This window comes from Canis lupus, chromosome 4 (genome assembly GCF_048164855.1).
Source record: "Canis lupus baileyi chromosome 4, mCanLup2.hap1, whole genome shotgun sequence".
Taxonomy (NCBI): Eukaryota; Metazoa; Chordata; class Mammalia; order Carnivora; family Canidae; genus Canis; species Canis lupus.
The window spans coordinates 6,178,411-6,191,761 of NC_132841.1; positions in this window are offsets into that span (position 1 = coordinate 6,178,411).

The window sequence follows — 13,351 nt, forward strand, 5'->3', positions numbered from 1 at the left end:
CCAGAAAAATGATTCTTTCCTGGGACTTGACGCATTATTCCCGGGGCTGACAGCCTTGGCTCTGATAGACTCAGCTTGTAGCACCTGCTCATTTCTAAGCCACTCAGCACGGTTAACAATCTCACTGGCCAGACTTGAACCACACATCCACTCCTGATCTGCGAGGACGGAGAGTCAAGGAAGGGTAGTTCCCTAAAGAAAACCCAGGATCCTAGTATTACAGGAAGAAATGGAAGTTGAACAGGAAAAAGCAGCAGATGTCCACGACACTATAACAACAACAACAAAAGTAAATTCCTGTGAGATTCTGACAGAGCACTACAAAACCAACCCCAGCTTTTTAAAGTAACTTTAAAAGAGGTCAACTTCCAGCTTCCTTCATAGAATTTCTGATTACTCTGCTGCTAGTAACCAAGTCAGCAATAAATGCTTTGTTTTCTCTTTCAAATCAAAGTTGTCCAGGAACATTTCCTGTCAATGCCTATTCTAGGGCCCTGAATTCTTGTCTCAGGAATAAAGGTGACAAACAGATGTAGATAAAAACAAAATAAGCAAAACAAAACAAAAGGCTACGGTGAAAATGTCTGTTTTCACATCACAGCTTCAGCAGGAAAATCCCTTTGGCTGAGTTATTTTTGAACAGAGAGCAAATCATGATTCAGGTTTTAAAGAGAAAAAAAGAGGAAAGCAATCACTATTCATAATAAGGACAAGGGTACCAAGAAAGAGAACAAGATAGACACTGGGAGACAGGTAATATTCAGTCACAGGAAGCGAGTGACAGTTTCTGTCACAAGGAGACAAGTTGTGCCGAAGGGCTGGTAAGCAAATATTTATCGTCTCCCAGTAATGAGGCAGCATGCTCTAAAACCCAGAGATGACACAGTTTCTACTACAGATTTTCTTTTGCAATGATGCTTCACCAGAAATATCTCCAGGAGTTTTTCAGCCCCCTAAAAATTTCTTAAAATAAAACGACTGTCTTATAATTAAGCAATTTAATTTTATTATTTTATTTTAATATTATTGAAGGCTCTGGCCTAGAAATACTCCATTATCTAGTGTTAAGGCTTGACAGAAACTCCACCAGATTAGGGTACATGGAAAACAGCTGAGAGACATGGGATTAATGACTTAACATTACCACCAACCCAACTGTAGAATTCCCAGTTGGGGACTTTTATATATGATGTATTCACTTTGAGATACTATTTGTATGTTCCCAATTTCTGTTTCCTGTTGTACTTTTATTGATTTGCTGTTTCTCATTAAATCTTAAGTTTTGTTTATTGACAAAATGTACTACTTTGCAAGGGAGAAAGGTAGTGGCTGGGTAGATCCGCATGTGAGTTTGATGCTTATAATTATTTTATACAAACATTGTCCAAATAACCAATATGTGGTGGACATTTACAATAAGACTCTAGAAGAATTCAGTGGGTCTTATATAAGTGTAAAGCCCTGAAAAGATAGAATAGCAGGCCATAAAAAATACAAAGGGAGAGGAGCACCTGGCTGGCTCAGTCGGTAGAACATGCAACTCTTGGTCTTAGGGTTGTGAGTTCGAGCCCCAGGTTGGGCCTGGAGATTGCATTAAAAAAAAAAAAAGAATATATATACAAAGGGAGATAGAAAACAAATGCAATTATCACTGGGGAGGGAATGAGTATATTTGAATGTCTACAAATCAACCAAAAGCAGAGGTAATTTAGCAAAGTGAGAGCAGTTTTTGGATCATGTCAGGCCTTAAATTCTACTTTAGCTACTTAACAACTATGCAAACTTCACCAAGTCACTTAATCTCTCTGAGCCTCAGTTTCTCCAACCTGTAAAAGAGGGATGAAAATATCAACCTCCAGGCAGCCCAGGTGGCTCAGTGGTTTAGCGCCGCCTTCAGCCCAGGGTGTGACCTGGAGACCCAGGATCGAGTTCCACGTCAGGCTCCTTGCGAGGAGCCTGTTTCTCCCTCTGCTTGTGTCTCTGCCTCTCTTTCTTTCTATGTCTCTCATGAATAAATAAATAAAATTTTTGAAAAGAAAAAAAAGAAAAAGAAAATATCAACCTCCTAGAGATCAGTGTCCTACATGAAATATAGGGGTTATTACTAATAATCAGTGGGTTAGCGCCAGTAGCCCAGCTCTGGATTTGATATCGGGTACTGTCGGGGTGATAGAAAAGGTAGATTGTCTATGAAGGTTATTGCATTCACAAAACTCAGATAAACAGCATATATGACATAGTCGAAAAATTCCACACCGTTGCATAACTAAGTGCTAGATTCTGGGACACCACACAGGTACCCTGCAGGTACAGAGACCAGTGATCACGGGTGGGCCTGGGGCTATATAAATGGGTACCTGACTTGAGCTTTGAAAGCTATCTAGGTTGGAATAGGTACTAAGGGAATGTGTAAGGTGACTGTGTCCGACAGAGCAATCCCCCCAGACTGCCAAAAAATGAGTGAATGAATATAGAATGTGAACAAAGCACAAGGATAGTGAATCCAGTTCATGGGATGGAGAGGAGAGTTTTTAACCGTCTTTGAACACCTTTGATAGGTGTTCATGTGCAGGGAGACACATTGGCCAGAACAAAGGCATCCACCTGAGCAAGGCCTTAAAAACCAATAAAGGGTTTGGGTTGAAGTAGTGGAATTACGGAGTGGAGGGAAAAAATGATGAAAAGAGCACTAAGGTCAATTCAAGGATGATTAAGGAATTGTGTTGTAGGAGGAAACGGGAATGCACAGAAGTCTGCCAGAGTCTGATGAGAGGCGAGTAGGGGTGGGCAGCGAGATTCAGACGGGGATGCGGTGAGTACGGGACCCGAGGCCCTGCCCGGTCTTCAGATAAAGGAGTAGGAGAGGACGTGAGCTCACAATGACGACAAAATTAGTAGTAATTCTAATAGATGGGAGAGCAGAGAGAAAGCCAAAGAGCAGGGGAAGGGGAAGGTGAGTTCAGTGATATGTTTGTTGGTTTTGAGCCAGTCATGAGCTACACAAGTGGAAAACAGCCCCTGGGCAGTTAGAAGTTCCAAGTTAGAATCTGACACAAGGATAGAGGGGGAGAGACATATGGAGACAGTGAACAAAAGCAGTGCAAGAGATGAGGTCTCTAGGGGATCAAAAAAAAAAAAAATAGAAAGCAGACTGTTAAAGACTACGTCTAAGGCAATGTATAAATTAAAAATATGAAAATATTCCAGGAATTCTTAGTATGACACATGGACCTTAAAAAGGTCAGTTGTCATTACCAGGGCTGTATTACGACTTTTGTGGTTCTCAGAAATGCTGCAGGTACATTTCTGCCTGTGTGCGTCCCTTCCTCCTTTAAAAACTATGTCCTACAACGTCAGTGGTATAAAGATAAATATAATGTAGCCTGAATTAATTAATATATAGTCGCTATTGCTATACTACTTTATCCCTTCTGATTTTAAAAGAAATTAAAATTAAAACATTTTTGGGCACCTGGGTGGTTCAGTCAGTTAAGCGTCTGCCTTCAGCTCAGGTTATGATCTCAGGGTCCTGGGATGGAGCCCCACATTGGGCTCCCTGTCCAGCAAGGAGTCTGCTTCTCCCTCTCCCTCTACCCCTGCCCTCACTCATGTGTGCTCTCTCTTTCTCTTGAATAAATAAAATATATTTTAAAGATTTGAAACATTTCAAATGTTTTAAAAATAAAACTTTTCCCTAAAAGTATCATTGGCCCTGCTATACCTAACGGTGTGAATAATCCAAAATAATGGGTAATTTTTTAAAATCCATGTACAATTGACTTCACAAAGTGTGTGTGTATGTGTATGTGTATGTGTGAGTATAAGGGGATGTCTGCCTCTTTTTTTTTTTTTAATATTGCAAGCTGATATATTAAGTAACTTTGATCCTCACAGGTACATAACCTTTGTTCAGTTGAAGTGGCCCTGAATTGACATGTGTGGCAGAGGCAATTCAGGGGGAGATTGAACCACTGGTTATAATACTATACTGTGTATAAGAAAGGAATTTTATTTTTATTTTTTATTTTATTTTTTAAGGTTTTATTTTTATATTCTCTCTATACCCAGCATGGGGCTCGAACCCACAACCCCAAGATCAAGAATTGCACACACCATCAGCTGGGCCAGCCTGGCACCCCAGGAATTTGATTTCTGAAATGCATATTCTTGGGTTCTGTCTCTCAGAAAATATGATTCCCTTGTTAGGATTCATCTTATACATCCCAAAAGGAGTTTTCAGAACACTTGTATGTGGTTTTGATGGTGTAGGGGCTTAATTCCTATTCATCTATTTACTGAAAAAAAAAAAAGAGGGGGATTAACAATGTACAGAAATGGGAAACATGAAGCAGATGAAGTTTAATGATAAAGAATTTCAGGTCTCAAATGAAGATGAAGATGGATGATAAGTCAGATGGACTTCCAGGGTTTACGTTGCTTAGCAGAGATTCCAGGGAAAGCAGCAAGGGTCCAAATATCAAGCAAACAATACAAGGGGAGCAGAGATTGAATAACTTCTCCAACATCAAAGCAGAGATTGAATAACTTCTCCAACATCAAAGTTCAAGGCCGGGCCGGGCATTTATTGAGCATCTACTATGTGCCAGAAACTGAAGACTAGGTTGGCTTATGGTGGGGGTAGGTAAAACACAGCCTATAAGCACTCCTGAAGTTCTCGCCTTCTTTAATTAAGTTCAGTAGCTACAGGATATCCCTTTAAGAGCCAAAGTGAGAAAATGAATTCACGGAGTGATCCCAAGCATGACTCAGGAAGGATTCGAGAGATAAGAGTCTCTTGGAGATGGTCACAGTGAGGTCACTGGCAGTGTTGGTGATAACTACTTCCTGGAGAGGTGGGTGTGGAGGGAGGCTAAGTAGTAGGGCTTGTTCCTAAAGGAAGGTCCTCAAGTCTGGCCACTTGAGGGTAGAAGAACTCATTGATTTTAGGGAAAACAAAAACAAAAAACAAATGTCTGCTCCAGCCTCATCTGGAAATCCCTAACATAACAAAGGCCAGTGTCAGTCCAGGGCTTGTCATGTGTCTTACGCTGTTTGAGGCACTTGGTGTGTTATTTCACACTTCAATCAACCTCTGCAGTAAGGACTGTTTTTATGCTCATTTCAAAGACAAGGAAACTGAGGTATGACAAGCTTAAGTCGCTTGCCTCCGATCACACAGCTGGTAAAAGTGGGAGAACTGGAATTAAAACCCTGGCTTTCTGCCCCCAGGCCCTGCACTCTTAACCACTGGGGGATAACTTACCCATTCTGAGTGTTCTCTGGACATATTAGTAAATCTCACATTTACAGCTGACCCTTGAACAATGTGGGTAGGAACTGCAAGGGTCCACTTACAGGTGGATTGTTTTATTGATAAAGGATAGTACTGTAAATGTATTTCCTCTTGTGATTTTCTTAATAATGTTTTCTGTAGTTCTTTTTTTAAATTATTATTTGAGGCAGAGAGTGTGAGGAGGGGCAGAGGGAGAGAATCCCAAGCAGACATCCCACTGAGCATGGAGCCCAACGTGGGGCTCAACTCCATGATCCCGAGATCACCACCTGAGCCAAAATCAAGAGTCAGACACCCAACCCACTGAGCCACCCAGGTGCTCCTTTTTGTAGTTTATTGTAAGAATATAGTATATAATACACACGACACACAAAACACAAAATTCATGTTAACCAACTGTGCATGTTATTAGTGAGACTCCTGGTCAACAACAGGCTATTAGTAGTTAAGTTTTGGGGGAGTCAAAAGTTGTATGTGGATTTTAGACTACGAGGTGGGTCAGTGCCCCTCACCCCTGCATTGTTCAAGGGTCAACTGTTTATCAACTTACCCAGGAAGTGAAGCAGAGAGAAGGGGTTGGCCTGTGTTTACACAGTAATGTAGCAGCACAGGCAGCAGCGGCACCCACCCCAGAGCATGACTTACCCTCCCAGGACTTAAATCTCAGCGTGTCTGCAGACAGGGATTTGGAGCTCCTTGTATGGTGTGAAACAGAGCCAGGCAGCCAACGGGAAGCTGGGCCTCTGTCAAAAAGAACATTTAGCTAGCCCCCAGCTCATGTCTATCTCTGCATTTCTGGGGCCCTGCAAAGGGCTTTACTTGAGAAGAAGTGATTTTGTTCTCTCTCTCTGAACATCTAGAAAATTCTGGGCTTTCAAAGCCATTTCTCTATTAGGCCCAAGTAGTCTTAGGTCCACATTCCCCAACCCCCTTGGTCAGATGGATGGAAAGTTCACTCTGAACCTGGCATTATTCAAAACATTTTAGAAGTATATGATAACTAAATAACAATAGAGTAATATTTATGTACACACACACTGGTCATCTTGGTTTTTGCTTTGAGTTCCTAAGAGAGAAACTACAGACTGAGCATAAAGGGCTATAGTTTGCTTCTTCTTTTATCAAAAGTTAATGACATTGCTTTATCAGTACAGAGTGTATGTGACTGATCCATTGGCCTTTCTCTTTCCAGTAATGGAAAAATATGCCTTGGAAATGTGTGTACACAGAAATGTGCATACACAGAATGAAAACTGGAAGAATAACTGACATAATGATTGGGTAATAAAGTCAGGCCTTGAGTTTCGTGACTCCAGTAATTGCTGCTTCTACTTTTGCCACACTTAAGGAAAATGGTGGTGGAAAAAACCATCAGGGAAATGGAAAGGGAGACAGTATTATCTGTTGAAGAAAAGTCATATTGTCAGCTGTAACTACATTACTGATAAAAAGAGGTATACATGCCTACCTTTCCAATACATTCTGTGCGTTACTTTAAAAAGTATTAGTGGGTCACATTTTTAAAAAACCTAATACTACTTAAGTATTCTAGGGGAACTTACTGTATTTTTTTCACAATGCTGGGGTAAGTTAGTGAGTTTAGAAAGTGTTTTCTAATTCTGAATAACCAACTCCTAATTTATGTCTTTTCTAAGGGACATAGCATTCTGTGTAGAATGTTCCTAAAGCTTGGTAACAAACACCAATGGTTATTAGCATTAAGAGAAGATTATTATGGAGAATTCACATGGAAAAATCAAATCTGCCTTTCCATTATTTTGGAAATGCTGGGCAGGGAGGGGCTGACATAAAACTTCAAGGCTGTGCATGTATCTGGAGAGGCCATCTTGGCATGGTGTCCTAGCCTGAAACTCAGGCTGCCTGGTTTTGCTCACTGCGCAGCCAGAAAATGCTCTGAGTTCACACGGGGTTAAGAAGAGAATTTACCATAGTCATTTTCCCTCCTGATTGCAGTGATTTGCAAACTTTGTTTTCTTTCAGGACAACCCAGTGAGCTGCCATCTTGAGTGCTGCATTGGGGTGGGGGCTGCGGAGCAGGGGTGGGGGGCCGGGCCCTGGAGGTAGGATGTGGTGCGATGCTGTTCTTCTGCGGGCACGGTCCCAAGGGGCGCCTGAGGATGCAGCGCTGGCTGTGCTCCAGGTAAATTGGAGGCAGTCCTAGAAGTAAGAACATCCATCATGCTTAGCAAGATCTTAGGTTGTAACGGCTGCCTTGAGCCTCCAGACATTTTTTATAAAGCTCTCGGTCATGAAGCGCTCTTTCCGCCTCTGCTGCCATATGTTTTTCCAGCTGGACCTCCACCAGTCTTCCGCTCTCCAGAAAGTTCTCATTCATTCAGCCCAAGGGTACCAAGTTGGCTTTTCTGAGGGCTGCTGGAAGTTTCAGCAGGAGTCCTGGCCACGTGGAGAATCAAGCTCCCTGAGGTCGTAGATGAAGGTCTCAGACTGGGAGTCGGTGCCTTCCGATGCTGTGCTTTTCTTATTCAGTGTAAATGTGGAGAAATGTAAATATGCATATTTAAATATGTGAAACTGCATAAGAAAAAAAAATCTTATTAGCATGCATTTTCTGTGATTCAGACTTCCTGGCCAAATCCAGAAGCAGGGAAATTTTAAGAACAGGTTTTTGTCCACAGACTGGGACCCACCCACTTACTCTGATGAGCCAGGGGCCTCTGAACCTTGTTTTCACTGTTCATCTTCTATTCACCTGGGGCACTGGGGGGTGGGGGAGATGTTTTAGCTTTTCCAGATGCTGGTTTTCAGATTAGCCGACAACAAAGGTTGGAGTCACAACCCTTTGACACACATTGGGGCCAAGGCTTGCTTACCCTTCCAAATTCCCAGCAAAGAGTTTGCTCTTTATGATTCCAACCTTGGTTGCTGTCCTGTTGGTCATTTTTCCTTGTGTGAATTTAGAATTCAGTACTTCGTCCTCAAAAGCCTAATTGAAAAGGAAACTGTTCACATGTTCTCGGTGGTAAATTCTCCTTGGAAAACCCTCAGAAGGAATTGGGCTGTCCTTGTGAAAGTCTTAACATTACTGATATATCTGTATTTGATTTACAGTCAAAACAGGTCCACTTCCAGCTTTGGATTGTGCCCCCGTTACTTATAGGTAAGTCTTTGACTACACTTCCCGGCCCCCCACCCCTCCTAACTCAATGCTCCTCCTCCACACTCCTCAGTGTCCGGAGGCCCCCCTGTGTGCTGCTGCCACGTATGGCCAATCTTTTCTTATCACCTTCACATGGTGATGAAATCTGCAGGGGGCAAAAATAATACCTATGATAATGTAAAGAGGCCTTGGCACAACTCAAATTAGCAGTATAAAACCCAAAATTTTGACAGGTATTAATTTGCGTAGACTAATTATATTCAGGGGTGACTGTGAAATTATCCAATCTGAAACGGTCAAGTATTTTTTAAAGCAGGCAACAGAAAGCAAGACAATGAGGAAATCACACCAATTTTCACTTTCTTTCTAGCTTGTTGGTTTCACTAAACGCTTAAATGAGAATATAATCACAATACTTCCAAACTGATTGTGTAACTGCTCTGAAGCTTGACGACGTACCCCCCAGCACTCACCATAATACAAGTGGCATATATCTGGTAGGTTACCCATTAAACGAGTGTGACAGATCGTATTTCTGGTTAATTGTTAGTTCCTTATGACCTTAGACTTTGTCTGTGTATTTAGTAACACCATCTGCTGTCTAGGGTAGCAATACTACCTTTTTACGTGAGGATTACTGTTCTTACTTCGTAAACAACAGTACTCAATCAGAGGTGTTGAAACTCTACCATAGAATTATTTAAATTATACTACCTATGGAAAGCTTGAAGAGAGAGAAACTGATTTTCTTCCCTGTGCTGGCTTTATTGGCTTCACCTAAAAATATCATAATTTATATGCCATAATAAAAGCATAAAAATGATTTCCAGGTTGTATTCTTGGTCTGCAAGACGAAATGTTTTAAAAGACCTCTGACTGTTATGTCTGTCTTGTTTAGTTTCTTCCAGGCTAGTTTCTCATAGCGAATCAATCTCTGGGAAATTTCCCAATAAAACAGACAATTAAGAACTAATTCTCACAAAGTGAAATGAAATGAGACTTTTTTTTTTTTTTTTTAAACCATCACTCAAGATCAAACCTCTTCATTTGGGGGCATGTTGAGAATTCTGCCAGCATTCAAGAAATATCAAAACATCTGCTCACGTGTCTTCTGTAATAAGGCAAATGTTGTCGGGGTTTTAAAGTGGGCTACCTTGGTTTGGGACCCACAGATAGGAGCACCTGCGAAATGAGTTCTTGGTGGTTGGGAGGCGAGGAGGAGCATTTACTTTTAATTTAACTAGCTTCCTGCTGTACAGCGTAGTATACAGTAGTATACAGTGTACTGTAATGTAGTGTAATTCTCCCACCTGTGAATCACGACCTCCTACAAAACAGGGGCTCTCTGGAGCCGGGAGGACTGGTTTGCACCTAACTGGTATCTCCTGCACGAGAGGGAAACTGCACTTTTCTGAGTCAGGAAAAAGAAACTTCATTCAACAGTCCCTTTGTTTCTTTGTCCGCTAACCCATTCCCAGCCTTGATCCCAGAAGGGGCTGAGGTGCATGGAAATTGCTATTTAATTTTACCAGGGAAACGATAGCTCCTTAAAGGTGAAGACTTTTTCGCAGCAGCTGTAGTTCTTCATTCCTTAACGTGGTGACACTATTAAGAAGTCGAAGCAAGCACTGGCGGATAGAGCCCTCTAGGTCACACGTATCTGATTTGGAACTAACTTTTGTTATGACCTATGACAAGACTCACAGAATAGACCATGATAAGCCCAGCACTCACACAACCCGTAACTTCATGCTAAAATATGGACACTTCACAGGGTGTGGGGCTTGGGGGTTGTTTTTTTTTTTGGGGGGGGGGTGTTTTTTGTTTTTTTTGTGGGGTTTTTTGGTTAATTATGGGGAACCAGAGAGGTTGGCCTGAATACCCACCACATGAAAATAATCAAGAGGCCGTCTGCCAACAGAAAACAACTTCAAAAGTATGGAATGTAGAATTCTGAGCCTAAACCACTTGACAGCATCCCAAAAAGGCATGTCCTGACATGTTTTCAGTATAAGAGGGCTTCAGCATTCCAGGCTTTTAAAAGAATGTCTCCTGTTACAGCTAAAAGGGGCTGCTTCTCCTTTTCCACACTCTGAATTCATGGGATCTGGAAGTCTGATTCTGGGACACCCATTTTTAAAGATAATGAGTAATTTTTATATGAAAAGTAAGGAATATGGCTCTTTTTTGGTTTTTAGAAAAAATAGTTGAAATGAAACATCCACATATAAGTGCTTCCCGCCAACGCCATTTTTGAACTATACAGAACTTAGGAAAATTCATTAGGTTTCTTCATAATCAGACCCAAATAAATGACAAACATAAAGGAGGTTATAAATGTAACATTTCACTACAGTTAAGAGATTTCAAAATATCAGGATTCTTAGAACTTAACTCCCCTAACATCCTTTATAAATTCAGTATACTGCCAGCAGAGAAGCCGCACAGCTATTAAGTAGTGGAATCCTGGGTGAGAATGCAAAAAAAAAAAAAAAAAAAAAAAACACCAAAAAACCCTCAAAACAAGTTTCCACATCCTGCTGCTCTATTCAGTCAAATGACTGTCAGTATATGGAACAGTTTTTTGTTTTTCTCAACTGAGGTCCTCTTGAGTAATCTGAAGGGCCTGTCAATAGTATATTGAATCTTCACCCATTTTCTATGAAGTATATACATAACCTTTGCCTCTCTATATATGTAAAATAAGGCGGTCTCTTGTGGAAAGAAATATTTTCCATAAGTCTTGAAAGACACTTTAATTGGACATAGTAATGCTGATACAGATGCTTTTGCCCTGGCTAACTTATACTAAGTACAGACCATGGCTTAGGCACTCCTAGCCTGGGATCTGAGCCCAAACCAAGCAGACATAATGTTCTCAGATGATGTGATGATCTGGTAGCCACTTAACCTCACAACTTTATTTGGATGGCAGAATGCCCCAAAATAATGGGCAGACCCTGGCTGGTCATTTTTCTGCATTGTTTTGTGATACCACATGTGTCAGAAGAAATGTCAGCCTTGGATTTGTCAAATTCCCCCCACCCCCGTATTCCTACTAAATCACCCACCATGGGAAGGGTCTGAGTAGAGATGGCATCTCCTCTCCCACTAGAGTAGAACGTGAGCTCAGGGTGTCCAGGTGACCTGCCTCAGGTGATCTGCCAGGTGTGTGAACAGAACCTATGGTTCCTGGGCCACTTCCTGCGCAGGTATTGACATGTATGTAAAAAGAACCTGAGAAGAAAACAGAAATAGGAGGTAGCCCACCAGTGGGCTAAAGAAAGAACTGCAGTCTGAGAAACACGGATTCTAGCTGTTGTTGTTCACCCGCACATTTTCTTTGAAGGCAAAGTCTTCCTTCTCTTGGTTGCCCAACTTACCAAATTGATAGAGTGAGTGAACATGACATCTTGTCATGGTGAAGAGTAACGGATTGGTCTGTTAATGCAAACATAGGCAAATAGGGAGGTAGTGGAATAAAAGCAGCCTGAAAAATGTTCCAGATCTAGCTATCTCTGAAATGGTAAGAGATAGCCCCTAGGAAGTTCACATGGGGGTAGTTCCCAGGCAAGTCTCAGATCCATTTCCTCACTGAGGAATTTGCTTGAAAGGCTGACAAGGCTGGCCAACAAGCCCATCAAAGTTCATCTGTGCTTGCGTTTTAGCTGTCTGTGACAATCTTTTTAGTAAACACACTATATTTAGGCAGTCGCATGAGGAAATCTCTTTATTTCTGTCTACCAGTGGTCTTTTGTTAGGGCGCAAACGCGGGCTGTCTGTTTCCATGTATTTCGTTTTCTTACTCCCTGTGTCGGCTCAGTTCTGAGTGTGAATTTGAACCGTCTCGATGGTTTTGCACTCCCCTTGGCAAAGAAGCACTGCCATGTGGGCACAGGATCGGATGTGTGAATGCATATGCACACTTACTCCAATTAATAAATTACAGCCCACAATGAGTCTTTAAAAATTTTCTTCCTTTTTTCCTTTTGCAGGGAGTTTGCTGTGTCTCCTTTGTACATAAAACTGACCACACACACAAAAAAATAGAGAAATAATTTTACTGTTAAATATTTAGATCTTTGGATATTACTAGAATATCGCCTGTACACAGTACTCATAAAACATTTGTTTTCAATAACAATACTATCTCTCTCTCTCTCTTTTTTTTTTTTTTTTCTGTTCTATCTTTTGTTGTGGAGAAGATGTTGGGTTGGCCCTTAGTGCTTCTTCAGGAAGAATGGTCTATAAATAGGTGTGATTTAGTGTGTTCCACGGCCGGTAGGTTGAGGGTCTTCCTACATGGCCATCTTGGACTGGAACTCCTCCTCCTACATTTTTTTTTTTTTTTCTAAACACATTAGACGAGAGCCAAGTAAGCCACCAGAAGAGGTTATTGAAACCCCATTGGTAAAGGCCAAATTTTCCTGCTGCTGATTGGCATTCTTTTACAAAATATATTCTCAGCTTGTCAAGGGAAAGTCAGTATAGTTCATACTGGCTCACTTCGTTTTCATAAGAGATACAAACAATAACAATGAAGGCCTATTTGGAATAAGTTATGATCATTTTGTTTTCTATAGGTACTTTATAACCAGAAATGCTATGGAATATCTGACTTCACATGTTGTGTTTTTTTTTTTTTTTTTTCTTTTCAGGGCCCACAAGCGCCTTATATGTATTTGTCTGAGTGCAAAGTAGCCAGGATTGGAATCCTATAACAGGAATTAAATGATTTCATGAGATTTTCCTTTTTGTTCTTAAGGAAACACATCATATGGAGCTGAAGGTGCAGTATTCCAATTTGGTGATTGCCCAAACCATATTCTCACCCAGCTAAATCCCAGAATGGAAATCTCTTATCCTACCACCAACATCGATTTCAATTTAAGGTTTATAAAGACCAGTGCAAAATAGCT